Genomic DNA, 17687 nt, shown 5'->3' with positions numbered 1-17687 from the left:
CTCAGCACTGCACTGCCTGACGCTCGCTCAGCACCGCACTGCCCCCCCACCCCAAGTCTGCAGTGTGTGAACTTGGCCTAAAGTAGTATGTCCTCCTTCGTGCCCTTCACCACACACAATATAAATTTTCACATGTCTCCCCCATATAATGGTAACGATTATGCACAGTACCAGGATAATACACAGTGATGTGACAGTACAGAGATAATGCACACAGTGATGTCACAGAACAGGGATAATACACACAGGGATGTCACAGTACAGGGATAATACACACAGTGATGTCACAGTACAGGGATAATACACACAGTGATGTCACAGTACAGGGATAATACACACAGTGATGTCACAGTACAGGGATAATACACACAGTGATGTCACAGTACAGGGATAATACACACAGTGATGTCACAGTACAGGGATAATACACACAGTGATGTCACAGTACAGGGATAATACACACAGTGATGTCACAGTACAGGGATAATACACACAGTGATGTCACAGTACAGGGATAATACACACAGTGATGTCACAGTACAGGGATAATACACACAGTGATGTCACAGTACAGGGATAATACACACAGTGATGTCACAGTACAGGGATAATACACACAGGGATGTTACAATACAGGGAAAATACACACAGGGATGTGACAGTACAGAGATAATACACAGGGATGTGACAGTACAGGGCGCTTTGTTTCTGTAGTGTTACAGGCAGACATTTGTGTTTGTACATTATAATGCTCACCTGCTCCTGTGCTGTGAGATGTTAGTGGCTCCCCTCTCTGCTGCCCTTCCTGTCCTAGCTGTGTTCAGATCCTGTCCTGTGCTTTTTCTTTCTGGTTCTTCTGCTCTCTGTTTCTCTCTGTGTGCTCTGCTCTCTATTTGCTGTGCTGATTCTACTCCTCCTGCCTTGTTGCTCTGCTAGGTTTTCTCTGGTCTCTGCTCATTATGCTCTCTGCTCCTTCATTGCTTCTTCTGCTCTGTGTTTTTCATCTTCCTGTCTCCCGCGCTGTTCTGAACAAGCTCCACCCCCTCTCCTGATTGGCTGTTCGCCTCCTGCCATCTCTCACAGCTCTCCATTGGAAGAAAACGCTGCCCGGAGACTCCCTCCTCTTCAGCAGTGTCTGCTGTGTGCAGTGTCTGCATATCGGTGTTGCAGCCAGCGTACGGCTATGAACAGTGCGGGCCCCTAGCTCCCTTAATCAGCTGCTTGGTGACCTCCCGGGGTCAGCCTGTCTGTGCTGGGAATTATGAAAGTGCATACAGAGCGGGCAGCAGTCACGGGGCCCCTTTCAGGTCCCGGGCCCCATAGCAGTGGCGTGGCCTGCCTCTATGGACGGTACGCCACTGGGTGCCAATACTTTTGGCCAGCACTGTATGTGTGGCTGAAACCTGCTGTGTATGGGAAGCAAGGGACCTGGCTATATAGGAGATTGAATAAGCACGGCTAAAGGGCGGGACTGGGTTCTCAGACAGAAAAAAAATGCATTACCATCAAAAAGACTGCTGGAACACCACTGCAAATGTTAACAGGGTGCTAGCCAAAATATACACAATCTATATAAAGTGAAAGCTGCACACCAAATTCAGAGAAATATGAACAAGCATAACTGCTTTATAATACATAAGGAATGAAAAATACAATTATCCATTTACAATGGTGTTTCAGCAGTCTTTTTGATTGATATGCAGTTTTTTCTGTCTGAGAACCCGCCCTTTAGCCATGTTTATTCAATTTCCTATATAGCCAGGTCCCTTGCTTCCCATACATAAGCAGGTTTCAACCGAACATAGTGGTAACATTTGGTTAGGTACCCATACACACAAGCAGGTTTTAACCGCATATAGAGGTAACATTTGGTTAGGGACCCCATAAATAAGAGATTACCATGAAGTGGTTATGGGACAGTAATGAATTGATCAATACATTAGCTAAATATCTCTTTTTTTCAAATAATCTTCAGCAGTTATGCAATGTCACATTTCAATTTTTCATATGGCTAATTGTATTTTTCATTCCTTATGTCTTATAAAGCAGTTATGCTTGTTCATATTTCTCTGAATTTGGTGTGCAGCTTTCACTTTATATACATAGCTGCCACTAAGTCGTAGCTTAGTGATGGCAGGCGTCTATGAGACACCCCCTCATCACTAAGCTGTAAGTGAAAGTAAATAAACACAAACACATAAAAATCCTTTATTTGAAATAAAAGACAAAAAAAACACCCTCTTTCACCACTTTATTAAACCCTAAAACACCCAGGTCCGATGTAATCCACACGACGTCCCACGACGCATCCAGCTCTGCTACATCTGATAATCACAGAGAACAGCCATAGAGCACAACCGCTCTCTGCGAGGGTCAGGTCGCAAGTGAAGTGAGCAGCCGGGATCAGCGGTGACTTCAGCTGTCGCCGCACATCACCTGACTGAAATCATCGCGGATCTCGCGGTCACTTAAGCCTCGGACGGATTTGCCGTAACAGCTGGAGGACTCCGCTGTATACTCACCTCTCCTCACACCACGCAGCATCGCTTGCTTCCTGTCTGTGTGCCAGCTGACCTGTGTAGAGCCGTGTGTACAGCTGTCGTCATCGCTGTGCTCACCCCTCTCTACACAGATCACCTGGCCGGCAGACAGGAGGACACAGTGATGCTGCAGGGGAACAGTGAGTATACCGTACTTATTCACTGCCCCCCGCGCTGATGATGGTGCACGGGGGGCAGTGAATACAGCTGCACATGATCACTCCAAGCTGTAGTTGCCTGGGGTGATCACGCGGGACGGCTCTTTAGTATGCGCGCATCCCCGCTAATCATCCCGCCCACCTGTCAGCGCCGACTTCAGGGCTGAGAGATGATGGGTGGGAAGATGGGCATGCATATCAAATGAGCTCCTGCCTCTGATGACCCGCTCCACCACCACCACACCCGCCTTCACCCGCTCCACCACCACCGCAGGCATCGGACTCTAACATGCACCCCCCACTTTCCCCCAAAATTTTGAGGGAAAAAAAGTGCGTCTTATAGTCCGAAAAATACGGTAACACAGGGAATCTAATATACACCTGTGTATATGGGATATGTGTTCATTCCCCTGTAATCTACATGTACTCCATGTTCATTCCCCACCTAGCAAGCACAGGGAATCTAGCATACACCTGTTTATATTTGATATGTATTCATTTTCTTATTATCTACCGTGTTTTTCCAAAAATAAGACCTCCCCCAAAAATAAGCCCTAGCAGGGATTTTCAGCATTTTCGGAGCAAGGCTTAAATATAAGCCCTCCCCCGAAAATAAGCCCTAGTCGCGGATCTATAATGAAGTGTCCGTGCAGCTAAAAAGGTACTACAGATACTACAGGACACTTCATTATACACAACGGCACCCGGCAATTACACTCACCTGACACTGAGCGGGAGGACCTGAAGTGATCACACACTCACACACACAATCAGATCTCACACACACACATCGGATCGCACGCAAACATCGGATCGCACACACATCGGATCGCACACACATCGGATCGCACACACATCGGATCGCACACACATCGGATCGCACACACATCGGATCGCACACACATCGGATCGCACACACATCGGATCGCACACACACTCACCTCATCCAGCGACACCGATCTCTTCTCGCCGGGAGAATCCTGAGAGGCAGTGCGGTGCAGCGCGACAACAGGACCTGCGGCCGGACACGTGACTTGCTTCATTCCCTGCTGCCGTAAGTGCTGGATGTGATGTGATGTGTGTGTGTGTGATCTGCTGTGTGGGTCTGTAATCGGCTGTGTGTGCCTGCGATCGGCTGTGTGTGCCTGCGATCGGCTGTGTGTGCCTGCGATCGGCTGTGTGTGCCTGCGATCGGCTGTGTGTGCCTGCGATCGACTGTGTGTGTGTGCCTGCGATCGACTGTGTGTGTGTGCCTGCGATCAGATGTGTGTATCTGTGATCGGCTGTGTGTGATCTGCTGTGTATATCTGCGATCTGCTGTGTGTGCCTGCGATCTGCTGTCTGTGTGTGCCTGCGATCAGATGTGTGTATCTGTGATCGGCTGTGTGTGATCTGCTGTGTATATCTGCGATCTGCTGTGTGTTTGTGCCTGCAATCGGATGTGTGTATCTGTGATCGGCTGTGTGTGCCTGCGATATGCTGTGTATATCGGCGATCTGCTGTGTGTGTGATCTGCTGTGTGTGTGTGCGAGTGATCTGCTGTGTGTATGTGATCTGCTGTGTGTGCCTGCGATCTGCTGTATGTGTCAGTATGTCAGCTAGCAGCAGGGTAGGACGGCGTGCAGCACCGACCGGAGATCACAGGAGGACCTTGGAACCACGCAGACGTCCTGGTCTGGTGAGTATGAGTCTCCTGAGAAGTGGGGGGGGGGTCTGCTTTTTGGGGGGGTAAACTTACCCCCAACCGTGTTTCTCCAAGAATAAGACCTCCTCCAAAAATAAGCCCTAGTGCTTTTTTGGGGGGCAAAAAAAAAATATAAGACAGTGTCTTATTTTTGGAAAAACACGGTACATATAACCCTTTGTCATTCCCAACCTAAGAAGTACACAAAATATAATATGCACCTGTTTATATGGGATATGTGTTCATTCCCCTGTAATCTACATGTATTCCATGTTCATTCTCCACCCAAGAAGCTCAGGGAATCAAATATACACCTGTTTATATGGGATGTGTACATGTCCCTATTATCTACATATATACCTTGTTTATTCAATTAAAAAAAATCTGAAAATAATACGAACATATACCCTTCTGTAACTAAAATAAAAGCATAATGCATGTAAACAAACATAGGGTACTTAATAAACACTGTTTTTGACCAAAACAGCATAAAGCCATCCCACCGCTACTCTTGTACTTAGTACATATAGGGTGTGGCCCCCTTCTTAATGAGCCGGTCCTTTCATCTAGTGCTGTGTGTCCAGTCGGGACCCAGCCACTCTATGCCCTTATTCAGATTAATCTCTTGACACATGGTGAGGTGTTAATATTAGAGAGTGTAGGTATTGTTTGACTGGGTACTCCTTGTCGCGGTGGGATGGCTTTACGCTGTTTTGATCAAAAACAGTGTTTACTAAGCACCCTAATGTTTATTTATATGCGCTATGCTTTTATTTTAGTTACAGAAGGGTATATCTCCGTATTTTCATCTTTGGTTTTTTAATGTCTTATGGTCAGTGTGAATATGAGCTTACAATCTGCATGTATAGCATCTCATACTCATCTGGTTTATTCCATGTCTATGATGTCTCAGAAACCTATTATTCATCTCTATATTTTTTAAACAAATTCATTATTTTATTTATTCCTTTTCTTAATTCTTTTTAGTATGTCCTGGACTGACTTTATCCTGTCTCTCCATGATCACTCACCCTCACCAGAACTGTCCCGCACTCTGTGGAGCAGGACCGACCCTATCCTGTCTCTCCATGATCACTCACCCTCACCAGGACTGTCCAGCACTCTGTGGAGCAGGACCGACCCTATCCTGTCTCTCCATGATCACTCACCCTCACCAGAACTGTCCCGCACTCTGTGGAGCAGGACCGACCCTATCCTGTCTCTCCATGATCACTCACCCTCACCAGAACTGTCCCGCACTCTGTGGAGCAGGACCGACCCTATCCTGTCTCTCCATGGTCACTCACCCTCACCAGGGCTGTCCCGCACTCTGTGGAGCAGGACCGACCCTATCCTGTCTCTCCATGGTCACTCACCCTCACCAGAACTGTCCCGCACTCTGTGGAGCAGGACCGACCCTATCCTGTCTCTCCATGGTCACTCACCCTCACCAGGGCTGTCCCGCACTCTGTGGAGCAAGACCGACCCTATCCTGTCTCTCCATGGTCACTCACCCTCACCAGGACTGTCACGCACTCTGGAGCAGGACCGACTGTGAGGTAAATCCGGAGATATGACGATAAATCATGACATTCAAGTCATGTCAGGAAGCCCTCTCCTGGTGTCACTACCCCCTTCCCTTCACACAACTGGTTTAGCAACAAATCCATGGCCATGTCCTGTGATATGGAAATTAGGTGGCTTTAGGACAATGGATACAGGATGACTCCCTGCCGTCACCCTGTAGTAGGAGCTGCTAGCTCATTAGCAAGGCTATGGAACTAGCAGACAGAACGACTCCAGTAAAAAATGGTTCATATCTCGCAAGCCATATCTCCGATAAATATGGCAACCATAACAATGGTGTCTCCGCATGTGGACGATGCCGGCACCCCCTTTTTATGGGAACAGGACATTGGGAAATGCCCCAGGCGTGATATCAGCCAATGGGGAACTGGCAGACAGGTCATGAGTCCCCTCGTTCTGTAGCTAAATTCATAACTGTCACAATGAGAGCATTGGCGTCTGCCTACGACGCTCCCAGGCAAAGTTATAGCCAAAATCCCCTTTGCTGGATAATTCTGATCCATGCAGGGGGAGTGGCAGTGCTTCCCTGTGAGGTCACTAAGGTAGGAGGGGACCTGGATCTGCCCAGGTTGATAACCCTACTTCGGCCATTTTCCAGCGTTCTTCTGCTCGGGGGCCTGGTTGGGACAGACCTGTGAGAGAGTTCCTGGAAACCTGGTCTACAGCGCCCCCCTGTGGCCAGACGCACAAGGTAACTGATTGAATTGCATACCTGTTGTAAACCATGCTTTATCTGTAACTGTACTCTGACATATGTATATTCTGTAGATTCCCTATTGTATATATTGTAGTTTCTAGTGTGCTTTAGGCTGATTAAATTATATAATTAATCTTGGGCTGTTCTGTTATCTCGATCTTGAATCCCACGTCTGTGTGTTCGGCTAATAGTTACCGTAAAGCGGTTGGTGGCAGCGAGTTGTGCCAAGGATTATTGTGGGGAGGCCAGTGAGATTCGGGAAGATATTATATATTCCGCCCGCGGAGGTCGGGGGAATATATACCTTACTCTCACCGGGGACCCTTCAATAATCGGCATAAGTAGTATAGCGGCCTCCTTGCTTATTGTCGGGCAATTCCATAATTGGCCTGACTATAAGAGGGGCGCTAGAGAGCGCGTCACGTGCTCTGTCTGTCGGTCGGGAGGTATAAAGTAGGGGTGACCCCCACTTGTTACCCCCCGATTCTGACGTACTGGTAGCCAGCGCGGGGGATTTCTGAGTGACCCCCCGGTGGTTTGTGACATATTGGTGGCATAGCGGTGGGATCGAGATAATAGTGTGTGTGAGTGTGAGACCCATACTCCCAGACACTAAAGACTGCCTGCAGCAGCTGTGGCTGCTGGGGTCTTCAGACTAGCTCAACACTAGAGTGTCAGAGTGCAGATACTGTAAGGTGTGTGGAGGCATCAGGTGTCAGTTCTGTGTCAGTGACCAAAAGTCTGCAAGAATGGCTGATGGCACCAGGAGCAGAGCTATGCAACTGGCCAATGCTAAAGCAGGAGCCGAAGAGAGGGAGGACGGTGCTGTGGACAGCAATGAGGAGGTTGCCCACGAGTCCTCCAGGAGCTCGACGCCAGAAAACAGCTCTGCAGAGGACATTGCACAACCGGGCACTGCTGGACAAGATGAGGAGCAGCTCGCCCAAGGGTCCTCAACGAGCCAGATGCCAGCCCTCCGCTCTGCAATGGACAGTGAATCACCAGGCTCCGCAGCGGGCCGCAGATCACCACGTGCCATTCCACCGAGCCTGGGAGGCTCGGATAGCCTTCTTCAAATGGCTATGGCCCTTCTCCAGGCTGGAGACCGGGATACCTACGAGATACTCATGGCAGAGCGCAGGGCAGAGCGGCAGGCAGCGCGTGAAGAGCGCCAGGCAGAGCGTGACTACCAGCTGCAGCTAGCTCAGCTCCGGCCCTCATCAGCCACACGTGACCTTCAAGACACCAAACTTCCAAAGGTCCGTGTTGAGGACTTCCCAGTGCTGGAGAAGGATGGAGACTTGGACTCTTTCTTGACTGCTTTTGAGCGGACTTGCTTGCAGCACCATCTGAACAAGGACCAGTGGGCCAAATACCTGACCCCCCGTTTAAGGGGTAAGGCCCTGGATGTCCTTGGGGACTTGCCTGCTGAGGCAGATCAGGGCTACGACACCATCAAGCGGGCCCTGATCCAACAGTACAACCTCACTCCAGAGTCCTACCGCAAGAAGTTCCGGAGCCTACAGAAGGGACCAAAGGACTCCTGGGCTGACCACCGGCGGGCACTTGCCCGAGCTGCCGACCACTGGACCCAAGGCCTGCAGCTTTCCACCGGACCGGAGATCCTGGACTTGTTCATCACGGAGCAACTCTTGTGGAACTGCCCTGAGGATCTCCGCCAGTTCATCCGAGACCAGAAGCCAAAGGGGTCCACGGCTACAGCTGCCCTTGCCGATGACTACACCAACAACCGGGCCCCTGAGGCCAGGAGAGCGGCCACCAGCAGCACCTGGAGAGGGGGTAAGATGAACTCTGCGACTGCCCCACCTGCCCCTAGACTGCAGGGGGTGTCCCCCTCAACTCCCCTCTCCAGGCCCGTGGCAGAACCAAGACGGTGCCACCAGTGCAACCTACCTGGACACTTCAAGGCCATGTGCCCTCAGCGTCCCAAGGCCCCGGCTCCGTCCCCGTCCCAAGGGCCGCCCAAGGTGTATTGTGTGGGTGGGGGTGGTGGTAGGTCCCTGGACAGCTTCCAACCTGTCACCGTCGGCCGGTCTGTGACCATAGGACTGCGAGACAGCGCCTCGGAGGTGACTCTGGTGCGGCCTGAGATGGTGTCCCCCCAAGACTTGATCCCTGGAAAAACCCTCGCTGTCTCCGGGATTGGAGGCATTGACCCGGCGCTGCCTGTTGCTAACATTTATGTGGACTGGGGCGCAGGGCGAGGGGTGAGGGAGGTGGGGGTAACTGATCGGATCCCTGCAAACGTGCTACTTGGGACAGATTTGGGGCAAATAACCTCCCAGTTTGGCCCCGCCCCAAAGGCTGAACCTTCAGCCAGTGCTGACGTGCCTCCGGACAATGTTAATGTGTTATCTATGAATGATGTAAGGGAGGAGGGAGTGAACTCTGATATTTCTGCTTGCACAGACACCATAGACACACACACAGCTGCAGCTGTGACAGGGGGGGGGGTCAGAGAAGGGTGTGACAATGCCTCTACAAGTAACCAGCCTGTGAGCTGGGATCTGCTGCCCTCTGCAGGGATAAGCAGAGAGCAGGGTGCTGCAGGGGGAGGACCAGTATGTGGGGTGGGGGCTACCACAGCAAATGTGGGGTCCCCAGAGATTTCACAGCGGGGTTCTGTTGCTGCAGGAGGGGAACAGGCAGGTGAGATTGGGGCCAGTCCAGGAGCGGAAGTGCTCCCAGGTAAGATCTCGGTGCATGGTTCCCCCACAACCGGGGTGTCAGGAAGCCAGGTAGGTCTGCCTGAACCGGCGACTTGGTCAGGAACGGAGGAGGAGCAGGCACGACCCACGGTCGCAGCGGCTGTGGCCGCTGTCACCCGCAGTGGGAGTGCTGGAAGCCAAGGGGCCTCCCGGAGGTCCGATAGCTCTTCCCCTTCTGACCAAGTGGCAGCCGAGTCAGGTGGAGGCCAGGACACAGGTCCCGGGGTACTGACTGAAGATGTGACAGTCTCGTCGATTCTGGCCACATCTAGTCAGGAGTTTCAGGCAGCGTTAGAAGCTGACGACAGCCTGAAAGCTCTAAAGGAGCAGGCGGCACAGCCTCCCTCGGACTCGGACCCGGAGCGAGTGGTCTGGGACCAAGGACGGCTGTACCGGGCCACGGTCCAGCAGGGTTCACCGGAGGCGTGGCCCAGGGACCGACAGTTGGTGGTACCCTATCCGTTCCGGACGGAGTTGTTGCGGATCGCACATGAGATTCCGATGGCCGGACACCTAGGGATCGCTAAGACCAAGGCCAGGTTAAACCAGCATTTCTACTGGCCAAAAATGGGGGCCGATGTGGCTGCCTACTGCCGTTCGTGTGAAACCTGTCAGAGAGTGGGGAAGGCGGGGCCACACCCCAAAGCCCCACTAGTATCTCTGCCAATCATCGATGAGCCTTTCAGGAGGGTGGCTGTGGATCTGGTCGGCCCGCTGGCCATCCCCAGCAGCTCCGGGAAACGCTTCATACTGACGGTAGTGGACTATGCCACCCGGTACCCAGAAGCAGTGGCCTTGTCGTCCATTCGGGCTGACAAGGTGGCCACCGCATTGCTGGAGATTTTCTCCCGAGTGGGTTTTCCCCAGGAAATGCTCACTGACCGGGGGACCCAATTCATGTCCCAGCTGATGGAGACCCTCTGTAAGCAAGTCCAGGTGCGACATCTGGTGGCCAGCCCGTACCATCCACAGACTAATGGCCTGTGCGAGCGGTTCAATGGCACCTTGAAGCAGATGCTTAAGATGTTGGTCGACTCCCATGGGCGTGACTGGGAGCGGTATCTCCCACACCTGTTATTTGCTTACCGGGAGGTTCCACAGGCCTCAACAGGATTCTCACCGTTTGAGCTCCTGTACGGGCGACGTGTGCGGGGCCCCCTGGCTCTGGTGAAAGAGGCTTGGGAAGGGGATTTGGCCACCCCTGGAGTGTCGGTCATCGAGTATGTCATGCGCTTCCGGGACAAAATGCAGGCCTTGACGCAACTGGTACACGACAATATGGCTCAAGCCCAGGCCGATCAGAAGCGTTGGTACGACCAGAACGCTTGTGAGAGGACCTACCAAGTGGGTCAAAAGGTGTGGGTACTGGTCCCCGTACCACAGGACAAGCTTCAGGCAGCCTGGGAAGGCCCATACCTCGTGTACCAGCAGCTCAACCCTGTGACGTACCTGGTCACCCTGGACCCTGCCCGTGGAAGGCGGAAGCCCTTCCATGTGAACATGATGAAGGCACATCATGAGCGGGAGGCATGTGCACTCCCTGTGTGCAACCTGCCCGAGGAGGGAGAAGCGGAAACCCTCTTGGATATGCTAGCCCAGGTCCGGGCAGGCGGATCCATTGAGGATGTGGAGGTTGGCCACCAGCTCTTGGAGGACCAACGGTCCCAGCTGTGGGCCACCCTACACCCCTTCCGGGGGTTGTTTACCAACCAGCCCGGAAGGACTGACTTGGCTGTCCATCACGTGGACACTGGGGATCATCCCCCGATCCGGCGTTCAGCATATCAGGTCTCCCTGGAGGTGCAGCAACACATGCGCCAGGAGATTGACGAGATGCTGGAGCTGGGGGTGATCCAGGCATCCAACAGCGCTTGGGCCTCGCCTGTAGTCCTCGTCCCTAAGAAGGACCGAACCACTCGGTTCTGCGTGGACTACAGGGGGCTCAATGCTGTCACGGTCGCCGATGCGTACCCAATGCCACGCATCGATGACCTGCTCGATCAGTTGGCCGGGGCTCAGTACCTGACCATCATGGATCTGAGCCGGGGATATTGGCAGATCCCCCTGACTCGCAAGGCCAGGGAACGCTCTGCCTTTATTACCCCATTTGGACTGTACGAGTCCACGGTGATGCCATTCGGGATGAGGAATGCCCCTGCCACTTTCCAGCGGATGGTCAACACCCTGCTCAAGGGACTTGAAGGGTACGCGGCCGCGTACCTGGATGACATTGCCGTCTTCAGTCCCACCTGGGAGGACCACCTAGAGCATCTAGCACAGGTGCTCAGGCGGATCCACCGGGCAGGTTTGACCATCAAGCCGGGAAAGTGTCAGCTGGCCATGAGCGAGGTCCAGTACCTCGGTCACCGGGTAGGCGGGGGAACACTGAAGCCCGAGCCTGAGAAAGTGGAAGCCATCGCATCCTGGCCCACCCCCAGGACCAAGAAGCAGGTGATGTCCTTCTTGGGGACCGCTGGGTACTATAGGAGGTTTGTTCCATGCTATAGTAGCCTGGCAAAGCCCTTGACGGACCTCACCAAGAAGAAGCTGCCCTCTGCAGTCGATTGGACAATGGACTGCGAGACAGCCTTCCGGGCCCTAAAGGACGCCCTGTCCAGCCCGCCCGTGCTACAGGCAGCCGACTTCACGCGGCCGTTTGTAGTACAGACCGACGCCAGTGACTTCGGCCTCGGTGCGGTGCTCAGCCAGGTGGACTCTGCGAGCCAAGAGCACCCAGTCTTGTACCTGAGCAGGAAGCTGTTACCAAGGGAAGTGGCCTATTCTACAATGGAGAAGGAGTGCCTGGCCATAGTGTGGGCCCTGCAGCGTCTGCAACCCTATCTATACGGGCGCCACTTCATCGTGGAGACGGACCACAATCCCCTCAGCTGGTTGCACACCGTCTCTGGGACGAATGGGCGACTGTTGCGATGGAGCCTTGCGCTCCAGCAATACAACTTCACCATTCGCCACAAAAGGGGCCGTGACCACGGTAACGCAGACGGGCTGTCCCGACAAGGAGAGGTCGCGGACGGGCGCACGGGGGAACACCGGAGTGTGCTGCCCCCTAGCGCCCTCAAAAGGGGGGAGGTGTGAGGTAAATCCGGAGATATGACGATAAATCATGACATTCAAGTCATGTCAGGAAGCCCTCTCCTGGTGTCACTACCCCCTTCCCTTCACACAACTGGTTTAGCAACAAATCCATGGCCATGTCCTGTGATATGGAAATTAGGTGGCTTTAGGACAATGGATACAGGATGACTCCCTGCCGTCACCCTGTAGTAGGAGCTGCTAGCTCATTAGCAAGGCTATGGAACTAGCAGACAGAACGACTCCAGTAAAAAATGGTTCATATCTCGCAAGCCATATCTCCGATAAATATGGCAACCATAACAATGGTGTCTCCGCATGTGGACGATGCCGGCACCCCCTTTTTATGGGAACAGGACATTGGGAAATGCCCCAGGCGTGATATCAGCCAATGGGGAACTGGCAGACAGGTCATGAGTCCCCTCGTTCTGTAGCTAAATTCATAACTGTCACAATGAGAGCATTGGCGTCTGCCTACGACGCTCCCAGGCAAAGTTATAGCCAAAATCCCCTTTGCTGGATAATTCTGATCCATGCAGGGGGAGTGGCAGTGCTTCCCTGTGAGGTCACTAAGGTAGGAGGGGACCTGGATCTGCCCAGGTTGATAACCCTACTTCGGCCATTTTCCAGCGTTCTTCTGCTCGGGGGCCTGGTTGGGACAGACCTGTGAGAGAGTTCCTGGAAACCTGGTCTACAGCGCCCCCCTGTGGCCAGACGCACAAGGTAACTGATTGAATTGCATACCTGTTGTAAACCATGCTTTATCTGTAACTGTACTCTGACATATGTATATTCTGTAGATTCCCTATTGTATATATTGTAGTTTCTAGTGTGCTTTAGGCTGATTAAATTATATAATTAATCTTGGGCTGTTCTGTTATCTCGATCTTGAATCCCACGTCTGTGTGTTCGGCTAATAGTTACCGTAAAGCGGTTGGTGGCAGCGAGTTGTGCCAAGGATTATTGTGGGGAGGCCAGTGAGATTCGGGAAGATATTATATATTCCGCCCGCGGAGGTCGGGGGAATATATACCTTACTCTCACCGGGGACCCTTCAATAATCGGCATAAGTAGTATAGCGGCCTCCTTGCTTATTGTCGGGCAATTCCATAATTGGCCTGACTATAAGAGGGGCGCTAGAGAGCGCGTCACGTGCTCTGTCTGTCGGTCGGGAGGTATAAAGTAGGGGTGACCCCCACTTGTTACCCCCCGATTCTGACGTACTGGTAGCCAGCGCGGGGGATTTCTGAGTGACCCCCCGGTGGTTTGTGACACCGACCCTATCCTGTCCCTCCATGATCACTCAACCTCACCAGGACTGTCCCGCACTCTGTGGAGCAGGACCGACCCTCTCCTGTCTCTCCATGATCACTCAACCTCACCAGAACTGTCCCGCACTCTGTGGAGCAGGACCGACCCTATCCTGTCTCTCCATGGTCACTCACCCTCACCAGGGCTGTCACGCACTCTGTGGAGCAAGACCGACTCTATCCTGTCTCTCCATGGTCACTCACCCTCACCAGGGCTGTCCCGCACTCTGTGGAGCAGGACCGACCCTATCCTGTCTCTCCATGGTCACTCAACCTCACCAGAACTGTCCCGCACTCTGTGGAGCAAGACCGACCCTATCCTGTCTCTCCATGGTCACTCAACCTCACCAGGACTGTCCAGCACTCTGTGGAGCAGGACCGACCCTATCCTGTCTCTCCATGGTCACTCACCCTCACCAGGGCTGTCCCGCACTCTGTGGAGCAGGACCGACCCTATCCTGTCTCTCCATGGTCACTCACCAGGACTGTCCCACACTCTGTGGAGCAAGACCGACCCTATCCTGTCTCTCCATGGTCACTCACCAGGACTGTCCCGCACTCTGTGGAGCAGGACCGACCCTATCCTGTCTCTCCATGATCACTCACCCTCAGCAGGACTGTCCCGCACTCTGTGGAGCAAGACCGACCCTATCCTGTCTCTCCATGGTCACTCACCCTCACCAGGGCTGTCCCGCACTCTGTGGAGCAAGACCAACCCTATCCTGTCTCTCCATGGTCACTCAACCTCACCAGGACTGTCACGCACTCTGTGGAGCAGGACCGACCCTATCCTGTCTCTCCATGGTCACTCACCAGGACTGTCCCGCACTCTGTGGAGCAGGACCGACCCTATCCTGTCTCTCCATGGTCACTCAACCTCACCAGGACTGTCCAGCACTCTGGAGCAGGACCGACCCTATCCTGTCTCTCCATGATCACTCAACCTCACCAGAACTGTCCCGCACTCTGTGGAGCAGGACCGACCCTATCCTGTCTCTCCATGATCACTCACCAGGACTGTCCCGCACTCTGTGGAGCAGGACCGACCCTATCCTGTCTCTCCATGATCACTCACCCTCACCAGGACTGTCCCGCACTCTGTGGAGCAGGACCGACCCTATCCTGTCTCTCCATGGTCACTCAACCTCACCAGGACTGTCCCGCACTCTGTGGAGCAGGACCGACCCTATCCTGTCTCTCCATGGTCACTCAACCTCACCAGGACTGTCCCGCACTCTGTGGAGCAGGACCGACCCTATCCTGTCTCTCCATGGTCACTCAACCTCACCAGGACTGTCCAGCACTCTGTGGAGCAGGACCGACTCTATCCTGTCTCTCCATGATCACTCACCAGGACTGTCCCGCACTCTGTGGAGCAGGACCGACCCTATCCTGTCTCTCCATGATCACTCACCCTCACCAGGGCTGTCCCGCACTCTGTGGAGCAGGACCGACCCTATCCTGTCTCTCCATGGTCACTCACCAGGCCTGTCCCGCACTCTGTGGAGCAAGACCGACCCTATCCTGTCTCTCCATGGTCACTCAACCTCACCAGGACTGTCCAGCACTCTGGAGCAGGACCGACCCTATCCTGTCTCTCCATGATCACTCAACCTCACCAGAACTGTCCCGCACTCTGTGGAGCAGGACCGACCCTATCCTGTCTCTCCATGGTCACTCACCCTCACCAGGACTGTCACGCACTCTGTGGAGCAAGACCGACCCTATCCTGTCTCTCCATGGTCACTCAACCTCACCAGGACTGTCCAGCACTCTGGAGCAGGACCGACCCTATCCTGTCTCTCCATGATCACTCAACCTCACCAGAACTGTCCCGCACTCTGTGGAGCAGGACCGACCCTATCCTGTCTCTCCATGATCACTCAACCTCACCAGGACTGTCCAGCACTCTGTGGAGCAGGACCGACCCTATCCTGTCTCTCCATGATCACTCACCAGGACTGTCCCGCACTCTGTGGAGCAGGACCGACCCTATCCTGTCTCTCCATGGTCACTCACCAGGACTGTCCCGCACTCTGTGGAGCAAGACCGACCCTATCCTGTCACTCCATGGTCACTCACCCTCACCAGGACTGTCACGCACTCTGTGGAGCAAGACCGACCCTATCCTGTCTCTCCATGGTCACTCAACCTCACCAGGACTGTCCAGCACTCTGGAGCAGGACCGACCCTATCCTGTCTCTCCATGATCACTCAACCTCACCAGAACTGTCCCGCACTCTGTGGAGCAGGACCGACCCTATCCTGTCTCTCCATGATCACTCAACCTCACCAGGACTGTCCAGCACTCTGTGGAGCAGGACCGACCCTATCCTGTCTCTCCATGATCACTCACCAGGACTGTCCCGCACTCTGTGGAGCAGGACCGACCCTATCCTGTCTCTCCATGGTCACTCAACCTCACCAGGACTGTCCAGCACTCTGTGGAGCAGGACCGACCCTATCCTGTCTCTCCATGATCACTCACCAGGACTGTCCCGCACTCTGTGGAGCAGGACCGACCCTATCCTGTCTCTCCATGATCACTCACCCTCACCAGGACTGTCCCGCACTCTGTGGAGCAGGACCGACCCTATCCTGTCTCTCCATGGTCACTCAACCTCACCAGGACTGTCCCGCACTCTGTGGAGCAGGACCGACCCTATCCTGTCTCTCCATGGTCACTCAACCTCACCAGGACTGTCCCGCACTCTGTGGAGCAGGACCGACCCTATCCTGTCTCTCCATGGTCACTCAACCTCACCAGGACTGTCCAGCACTCTGTGGAGCAGGACCGACTCTATCCTGTCTCTCCATGATCACTCACCAGGACTGTCCCGCACTCTGTGGAGCAGGACCGACCCTATCCTGTCTCTCCATGATCACTCACCCTCACCAGGACTGTCCCGCACTCTGTGGAGCAGGACCGACCCTATCCTGTCTCTCCATGGTCACTCAACCTCACCAGAACTGTCCCGCACTCTGTGGAGCAGGACCGACCCTATCCTGTCTCTCCATGATCACTCAACCTCACCAGGACTGTCCAGCACTCTGTGGAGCAAGACCGACCCTATCCTGTCTCTCCATGATCACTCAACCTCACCAGGACTGTCCAGCACTCTGTGGAGCAGGACCGACCCTATCCTGTCTCTCCATGATCACTCACCAGGACTGTCCCGCACTCTGTGGAGCAGGACCGACCCTATCCTGTCTCTCCATGGTCACTCACCAGGACTGTCCCGCACTCTGTGGAGCAAGACCGACCCTATCCTGTCTCTCCATGGTCACTCACCCTCACCAGGACTGTCACGCACTCTGTGGAGCAAGACCGACCCTATCCTGTCTCTCCATGGTCACTCAACCTCACCAGGACTGTCCAGCACTCTGGAGCAGGACCGACCCTATCCTGTCTCTCCATGATCACTCAACCTCACCAGAACTGTCCCGCACTCTGTGGAGCAGGACCGACCCTATCCTGTCTCTCCATGATCACTCAACCTCACCAGGACTGTCCAGCACTCTGTGGAGCAGGACCGACCCTATCCTGTCTCTCCATGATCACTCACCAGGACTGTCCCGCACTCTGTGGAGCAGGACCGACCCTATCCTGTCTCTCCATGGTCACTCAACCTCACCAGGACTGTCCAGCACTCTGTGGAGCAGGACCGACCCTATCCTGTCTCTCCATGATCACTCACCAGGACTGTCCCGCACTCTGTGGAGCAGGACCGACCCTATCCTGTCTCTCCATGATCACTCACCAGGACTGTCCCGCACTCTGTGGAGCAGGACCGACCCTATCCTGTCTCTCCATGATCACTCACCCTCACCAGGACTGTCCCGCACTCTGTGGAGCAGGACCGACCCTATCCTGTCTCTCCATGGTCAC

General features: G+C 53.9%; 1 protein-coding gene across 1 annotated transcript in view; it reads right to left on the bottom strand.

Annotated features, from left to right (window-relative positions):
* The window catches only part of GPATCH3 (G-patch domain containing 3), a 147599-nt gene that overhangs the window by 129334 nt on the left and 578 nt on the right, over window positions 1-17687 (bottom strand). The window lies entirely within an intron of this gene.

The sequence above is a fragment of the Anomaloglossus baeobatrachus genome, chromosome 2, assembly GCF_048569485.1.
Source record: "Anomaloglossus baeobatrachus isolate aAnoBae1 chromosome 2, aAnoBae1.hap1, whole genome shotgun sequence".
Taxonomy (NCBI): domain Eukaryota; kingdom Metazoa; phylum Chordata; class Amphibia; order Anura; family Aromobatidae; genus Anomaloglossus; species Anomaloglossus baeobatrachus.
This window is presented reverse-complemented; position numbering and strand designations above follow the sequence as displayed.